The sequence below is a fragment of the Otolemur garnettii genome, unplaced genomic scaffold (genome assembly GCF_000181295.1).
Source record: "Otolemur garnettii isolate 467f Iridium unplaced genomic scaffold, OtoGar3 scaffold00031, whole genome shotgun sequence".
Classification (NCBI taxonomy): domain Eukaryota; kingdom Metazoa; phylum Chordata; class Mammalia; order Primates; family Galagidae; genus Otolemur; species Otolemur garnettii.
Window position 1 is genome coordinate 2,415,498 of NW_003852426.1, and position 7,153 is coordinate 2,422,650.

At 44.6% G+C, this 7,153-nt stretch overlaps 1 pseudogene; it reads left to right on the forward strand.

Annotated features, from left to right (window-relative positions):
• Positions 1-3,350: 3,350 nt before the first annotated feature.
• On the forward strand, positions 3,351-4,899 carry LOC100960675 (annotated as a pseudogene).
• The last annotated feature ends 2,254 nt before the right edge of the window (positions 4,900-7,153 follow it).

Here is a 7,153-nt window from a genome sequence, read left to right on the forward strand (position 1 = left end):
CATTGTTGTTTGGCGGGTCCAGGCTGGGGATTCGAACCCGCCACCTTAGGTGTACATGGCTGGCGCCTTAGCCGGTTGAGCCACAGGCGCCAAGCCCAGAAATATTCTTTTATAATGACATGACTTTCCTGCAATGCTTGACAGCCTAAGAAAAGACTCAAGAATGAAACCACTAAGTTTACTCAAGTAAAGCCTTTCAATGTCTTGGTAGAACATTGGGTAGGTAAGAGATACTTAAATTCTAGTGGAAGTGTAGTTGAGCTGGTTGATCACACAGTGCATGTTAAACCAAATCTGCAAAGAAAACCAGGAAAGTAGAAGAAGCTGGAAATCTTAGGATAAATAACTGATTAAATGGGAGGGAGTAGGAGATGTGAAAAGTGAGTGGTTGTGATAGAGGGAAAATTCAGAGTTCAAGATTTTGAGGAGTTTGAGGTTACAGTGAGCTATGATTATGCACTGTACTCCAGTTAGAGCAAGACAAATGAGACCTTGTCTCAAAACAAAACAAGATCATAAAGACATAGCTCTTCCACATGATGCTGAGGTTCGACATATAATCTTACTCATTTAACGCAGAGCAGAAAAAGAGGCTGTAAAGTTGTTGGAGTTGAGAAAGTTGAAGAAGACCCAGAGGCCAGAGTAAGATCCATCTGTGGTTTTGAAGTCGCTGATGATAGCAGTGGGGAAGAAAATGAGAAAAACTGAACTAGATGTACATGTTTTTAAAAGCATAGTACAGATTGTGATGGAGAAGATTGTGCTGTGAAGACAGAAGTGTAGCAAATGGTGCAGTTGAGGGAATAATGACCTCTCTCTTCTGCCCTTGTTCCCTAGTGATGGAGGTCAAAGAAAGAGGAGCCTTCATCAAAGAGAGAAGTCACATTAGGGAAAAGCCAGGTTTCCAAATGCCCAGAAGAAGATGTTTTCAAAAATAGAATAGAAGATTTGAATATATGTAGAGTTCTGTAGAATATTTAAAATGGATTTATAGGCAGGACTTTGTGGGGTAGGGAATTGAATCCAGGGACATTAAATCCCAGTGAGAATTCAAGAGAGAACAAAGTCTAGGTAGAAGGTTTTGCTTCAGGAGTAGGAGATTGTTGCTTGAATTCAGAGTGGAAGATACATTGTGAGGGGAAAACACTCAAAGGGCTTTTTTGTTTGTTTCTTTGTTTGTTTTGTTTTTTGAGACAGAGTCTCAAGCTGTCACCCTGGGTAGAGTGCTGCGGTGTCACAGCTCACAGCAACCTCCAACTCTTGGGCTTAAGCGATTCTCTAGCCTCAGCCTCCTAAGTAGCTGGGACTGCAGGCGCCTGCCACAATGCCCAGCTATTTTTTTGGTTGTTGTTGTTGTAGTTGTCATTGTTGTTTAGCAGGCCCGGGCTAGGTTTGAACCCGCCAGCCCCAGCATATGTGGCCGGTGCCCTAACCACTGAGCTACAGGCACCGAGTTCCAAAATAGAACTTTTATTCTTTCCAGTGGATGCTCTAAAAACAAACAAAACAAAACAAAAATTAAATTTTCAGTTCTCCCATGCGTCAGAATCTTGCTTCTCTCCTAGTCTCCCTGTCTCCCCCATCCATCAATCTATTATCTAGTCCTGTTGATTCTACCCCTGAAACATTGAATATAGCCCGGGTGTGTCACTTTTTCCACTTCTATGGCTGCCACCATCTTCTCTTCAGTGTTACTTCAACTACCTCCTAACTAATGTCTCTGCTTCCATCCCTTTCTGCCTGTCTAAATACAGGAGTCAAAGTGATCTTTTAAAAACATATTATCTTTAGACCAGGAGCCGTGGCTCATGCCTGTAATCCCAGAACTCTGGGAGGCTGAGGCGGGTGAGATTGCTTAAGCTCATGAGTTTGACACCACACTGAGCAAGAGCGAGACCCCATCTCTGAAAAATAGCCAGGTATTATTGAGAGCACCTGTAGTCCCAGCTACTCAGGAGGCCGAGGCAAGAGGATAGCTTGAGCCCAAGAGTTTGAGGTTGCTGTGAGCTATGATGCCACAGCACTTCTACCAGGGACAAGAAAGTGAGACTCTGTCTCAAAAAATAAATAAATAAAATAAAAACATGAATCCAGTCACCTCCATGCATCTGTCTCTCCCATCCTGTCCTCCCTCCCTCCTTCTCTTTCTCTCTCTTCCTTTCTCCAAAGGCTTCCTGAGGGCGAATAAAATCTGGATGTTTTACCCCTTCTTGCATAGCCCTGTGTGATCTGGCTCCTGCCTCATCTCTGACCTCCTCCCCACCCCTCCCACAGTCTCTCTCTCCTCCAGCCACACTGACATTTCTTTCTTCAAGTCTCTAGCTCAATTCGACCTTCCAGCTTTTGCCTGGAATGCTTTACTCCCACACTCACCTGGTCATTCTTTCTTGTCATTTTTGTTTCGATTTCAACACAATTCACTCAGAGAGGACTTTGCTGACTCCTAAATTTAAAAGTAGCTGCTCACTGCCACTCATATCCTGTCTTATTTTCTCAGAGTACCATATATTGATTTCTTCTTCAGTTTATTTCTTTTCCATCTTGTCTCTCTGGAATATAAGCTCCACCAGTTATGGTACCGTGACTTACTCCTTTGCTTCTGTGTCCCTACTGCCTAAAACAGTGCTTGGCACATAGTAGACACTCAACAAATACTTCTCATTTGTACAAACGAGGTCTTGCTATATCACCCAGGTTTGTCTTAAACTCCTGGCCTCAAGTGATCCTCCTCAGCTTCCCAAAGTCCTGGGATTACAGGCATGAGCCACTGTGCCTGGTCTCACTTACTAAATGCAGAGATAGATGAATAAGGGGTAAAGCAGGATAAAGTTCAAGTTTAGGTTTGTAGCTCAAATTGGACTTATTTTGAGTCCGATTTAAGTTTCATAAGACGTTTTCGAGATTAGCCCTAGAAACAGGGTTGGGTTGGTAAAGAAGATAAGTTTTATATGAGGTTTTATTAATTAGGTATGTTTAGATTTGAGGTTAGAGATACAGTGGGGTTGAGTCTGAGTTGTGATTTGGGTTGAGGTTAAATAAATCTCAGGGTCAAAGTTAGCAATAAATCTCAATTTAGGTTTTGAGGCTAAATTTGGGTTCAAGGCTAATGTCATTTCAGCCTCACTCAGAGCCTCAGATTTCACTAGTTTCTCCACAAAGACCACTATAGAGAGAATGTATTTCCCTGAGTTTGGGGCACAAGACTTCAGTCATCAGCTCTCCCACCCAGGGAAAGCCCCAGACCAACTGCTGGTCTTGCCAAGAAAGAAACCAAATTTCATACAACCTCTGAAACTGAGATTGAAACCAAGATTGGCTCATCTCAAGGAGTATCTTTCAGCACATAGCGAATGCACGTGACCCCAGCCTCAGCCGGGTGTCGCCCTTTCTTCCTCTCTGTCTCTTTTGTCTCCCCATCACTCCTTCTTGCCTTCCCATTTTTGTCCCTCAATGTCCCAGTCTTTCTCTCGGACCTAAGGTTCTCACTATAAATTGCAATAGTGTTTTGTATTTTAATATAGCTTAGCTGAGGTCTCTCGGTCCCTCAGCTCATACCACGAGAGAAGTAAAAAGAGACAAAAAGAAGGAAAAAAGACTCTCAGATAGAAACCAAGAAAAAGAAAGGAGCAGGGGCTCAGAGGGAAACCAACACTGACACAAGAAATAGGAAGATTCAAAGAACAAGAAGATCCAGGCATGGTCCTATATTCCTATAGAACCAGCTACTCAAGAAGCCGAGGCAGGAGGATCAGTTGAGCCTAAGAATTGACTCTAAGGCCAGGCTCACAGCTGTAATCCTAGCACTCTGGGAAGCTGAGATGGGTGGATTGCTTGAGCTCACAGGTTCAAGACCAGCCTGAGCAAAAGCAACACACCAGTCTCTACTAAAAGTAGAAAAACCGAGGCAAGAGGATCTCTTCAGCCCAAGAGTTGGAGGTTGCTGTGAGCTATGACGCCATAGCACTTTACCCAGAGTGACAGCTTGACTCTGTCTCAAAAAAAACCTCTCTTTCCAGCTAGTGCAGAGCAGTGGGCATCTCTTGGTACAACTGGCACAAGTGCCACAAGACCGGGGGCAAGAGAAAGCCCTACCACAAGAAGCGGAAGTATGAGTTGGGACGCCTGGCTGCCAACACTAAAATTAACCCCTGCCTCATACACACCGTCGTGTTCGGGGAGGTAATAAGAAATACCATGCCTGTGGCTCAGTGGATAAGGCGCCAGCCCCATATACCGAGGGTGGCGGATTCGAACCAGGCCCTGGCCAAACTGCAACAAAAAAATAGCCGGGCATTGTGGCGGGCCCCTGTAGTCCCAGCTACTAGGGGAATTGAGGCAAGAGAATCGGCTACACCCAGGAGTTGGACGTAGTTGTGACACCACGGCACTCTACCACTCTACCAAGGGTGATACAGTGAGACTCTGTCTCTTAAAAAAAAAAAAAGAAAGAAAGAAAGAAATATCATGTCTGAGGCTGGATGTGGGGAACTTCTTCTGGAGCTCAGAGTGTTGTAGTAAGAAAACAAAGATCATTGATGTTGTCTACAATGCATCCAATAACAAGCTGATTTGTACCAAGGAAGGACTGCACGTGCTTATTAACAGACGCCATACTGACAGTGGTATGAGTCCCACTGTGCACTGCCCCTGTGTGGAAAGAAGGGGGCCAAGCTGACTCCTGAGGAAGCAGATTTTAAATAAAAAATTCAGAAGAAATATGATGAAAGGAAAAAGAATGCCAAAATAAGCAGTCTTCTGGAGAAGCAGTTCCAGCAGGCCAAGCTTCTTGCGTGCATTGCATCAAGACCAGGCCAGTGTTGCTGAGCCAATGGCTATGTGCTAGAAGGCAAGGAGCTGGAGTTCTATCTGAGTAAAATCAAGGCCCAGAAAGGCAAATAATTCCTCCTCTCTTTTGTCTTAGTTCATGTAATAAATGTGTTCATTATTCTAAAAAATAGATCAATAAATAAGAGTTGAATCTAGCCTGGGTGCATAGCAAATCTATCTCAAAAAAAGAAGAAGAAGAGGAGAAAGCAAGATAAAGATACAGACCAGGAAATTGTAAAAAGCCATCCATGACTTCATCATATCTGGTCAGCCACCAGGACCTGTAGGTATTACCTAGAAACTCTCCATCCAGGAATGGTGGCTCATTCCTAGCACTCTGGGAGGCTGAGGCAGGAAGATTATTGAGGTCAGGAATTTGAGAGCACCAGACCCCATCTCTACTAAAAATGGAAAAATTAACTGGGTGTTGTGATGGATGCCTGTAGTTCCAGCTACTCGGGAGGTTGAGGCAGGAGGATGGCTTGAACCCAGGAGTCTGAGGTTGCTGTGAGCTAGACTGATGCCATTGCACTCTAGCCTTTCCATTATCCTGCTGCTGCCTCGATACAAATGCAGGGCCCTCTCATCCCTGTCATCTCCTTACTGGGTTATCTCAAAACCCTCCTAACTGGTCTCCATACTTCTGGTTTCTCATCATATTTCTTTTTTTTTTTTTTTCAGTTTTTGGTTGGGGCTGGGTATGAACCTGCCACCTCCAGCATATGGGGCCGGCGCTCTACTCCTTGAGCTACAGGCGCCACCCATCATCATATTTCTAAAATTCGAACTTCATAGTTTTGTTTGTTTGTTTGAGACAGAGTCTCACTATGTCGCCCTTGGTAGAGTGCTGTGGCATCACAGATCACAGCAACCTTAAACTCTTGGGCTTAAGTGATTCTCTTGCTTCAGCCTCCCAAGTAGCTGGAACTACAGGTGCCTGCCACAATGCCTGGCTATTTTTTGGTTGTAATTGTCATCGTTTGGCAGGCCTGGGTCTGGGTTCGAACCTGACAGTTCCGGTGTATGTGGCTGGTGCCCTAGCCACTGAGCTACAAGCACCGAGTCCAAACTTCATAGTTTTTAAACTCTTCAAGATATGTTCTCATCTCACCTCCCAGGCCTCACCTCTGCTCCTTGCATTGGTACCCAGCTGCACATCTCAGCACATTCATGTTCTCTCTCGCCTTCTGTCTTTTCTCAGACTCTTCCTCCATCTGAGGGCTCCTCTGTAATAAATGCCCAAATCACCTCTTCCCTAAGCCAGGTTCACTGGTTCTGTGGGCTGCCATAAGCCTATCATCATAGAACTTACACTTTATTGTCCTTGAGTTCTCTGAGGTCAGAAGCCTACCTTTCATCTCTGTGTCCTCAGTGTTTTGTATAAGGTGCTCGATAAATGTTTATGGAGTAGAGAGAAAGCTAAGGAGGTGGCATGAGAATTGTTGGGGCTCCAAGCATGGTACCCTAAAGTATGGTGCCTTGGTATGCTGAGTACTTTGAACTAAAAAAGATTGAAAGTCGGGCGGTGCCTGTGGCTTAGTGAGCAGGGCGGTTGGTCCCATACACCAAGGGTAGCAGGTTAAAACCCAGCCCTGGCCAAACTGCCACAAAAAGTAGCCAGGTATTATAGCAAGCGCCTGTAGTCTCAGCTCTCGGGAAACTGAGGCAAGAGAATCGCCTAAGCCCAGGAGTTGTACCCTATTGAGGGTGACAAAGTGAGACTTTGTCTCTAAAAAAAAAAAAAAATTGGCAGTCTTCAGACCAAGGTCTCTCTGACTTTCTCCTGCCCTCCTGTCTTTGGCTTCTTATCCCCTCCCATAGCAAGCCATAGAAACTAGAACTCCTCTTCCCCAAGGCAGGTCAAAAACTAAAACTCCTTTTCCCCAAAACCAGCCATAAAACCTAGAAATGTTGCTATAACCTTTCCCTGCCTTTCTGTTTAAGAGTTAACCATAATGAAATTGTCTGATCTACCTTGTCTAATGGTAGTTTATGAGCCCCTCATTCAGGAGAGTTCTTGCCCTATACTCAAGAGGAAGGACTGTTACACAGAGAGACCAAGAAAAATCTGGACAGACCTTGCTGGGTTCCCCCTCTGTCTATTACATTAAGTTATACCTTTTTCTTCAATCACATTGCTGCACTGTTGCCGTAAGGGTCTCACGGAAAAGCCATGTCACGGAGAATACCATGCTTATTGAAACTGTGTTTTATTTTTTATTTTTTTTATTTTTTTTGAGACAGAGCCTCAAGCTGTCCCCCTGGGTAAAATGCCGTGGCATTACAGCTCACAGCAACCTCCAACTCCTGGGCTCAAGCGAGTCTC